At 34.5% G+C, this 877-nt stretch overlaps 1 protein-coding gene across 1 annotated transcript in view; it reads right to left on the bottom strand.

The window, feature by feature from the left end:
- LOC107730793 (E3 ubiquitin-protein ligase RNF220-like) overlaps positions 1-877 on the bottom strand; it is a 152832-nt gene that overhangs the window by 25208 nt on the left and 126747 nt on the right. The window lies entirely within an intron of this gene.

Raw genomic sequence — 877 nt, 5'->3', positions numbered from 1 at the left:
AAAATTAAACTAAAACTGCCAGCAGGTGGCGGCAAATCACTGATTTTATCACTGAATCGTTCATTTAATTGATTCGTTCGAACGGCTGATTCATTCAGGAACGAAGTACGTGACTGTCTTTATGAATGGGTAATTGAATCATTGACTCACTAGATTCGTTTAAAAACGCAGTTCATTCATAAACGAATCACCGCCGTGTTTGAGTGGAGATGCGCAGCGGCTCAGCTGTTACTTTGTTTGAAACTATTTTCGTTGACGAAAGAGAGCAAAATGTGTTGTTTTTGTTGTTTTCAGACAATATAAGTCACTTAATATTAACTTCTTGTTTAATGAACTGTTGTATATCACATTTCATCGCGATCTCACAAAACTCCATTATAATCGACGAAGCTCCCTACACTGCACAATGAATATCTTATTTACACCCTGTCAACACTTTGTTATAATGAGAGGATACATCTGTGATACATTACTCAACGCTGCAGAAACACGTAAGTACGTTAGAACCTTTGAAGCTCCCTCAGCGCAAACACAAATATGCTGATCGGGTCAGTCGAAATGGTCGCACTGTAGAGCCCTGATAATCCATACTGGCACTGAGCTGTATATGTAATTAATATATATTTATTAGTGCTGTCAATCGATAAAAATAAAAAAAACGAATTATTCGCACATTTTTCTTAAATTAATTGCGATTAATCCCACCTAACATTAAAGTTTTTAAATATACTTTTATATTGCAATAATTTCACATTCAATCTTGAAATGAATGTGCAAACAACATAAAGTAAAAAGTATATTTTTTAATGGCATCTTTTTTTATGACTGAAGGCCAGTATCAATGAAACCAATACTGATTTCCTATAAAATTGTCCCC

Source organism: Sinocyclocheilus rhinocerous, unplaced genomic scaffold (assembly GCF_001515625.1).
Source record: "Sinocyclocheilus rhinocerous isolate Xijiao unplaced genomic scaffold, SAMN03320098_v1.1 scaffold2293, whole genome shotgun sequence".
In the NCBI taxonomy this organism is placed as follows: Eukaryota; Metazoa; Chordata; class Actinopteri; order Cypriniformes; family Cyprinidae; genus Sinocyclocheilus; species Sinocyclocheilus rhinocerous.
The sequence above is the reverse complement of the archived record's forward strand: the minus strand, read 5'-3'. Positions and strand labels throughout refer to the sequence as shown.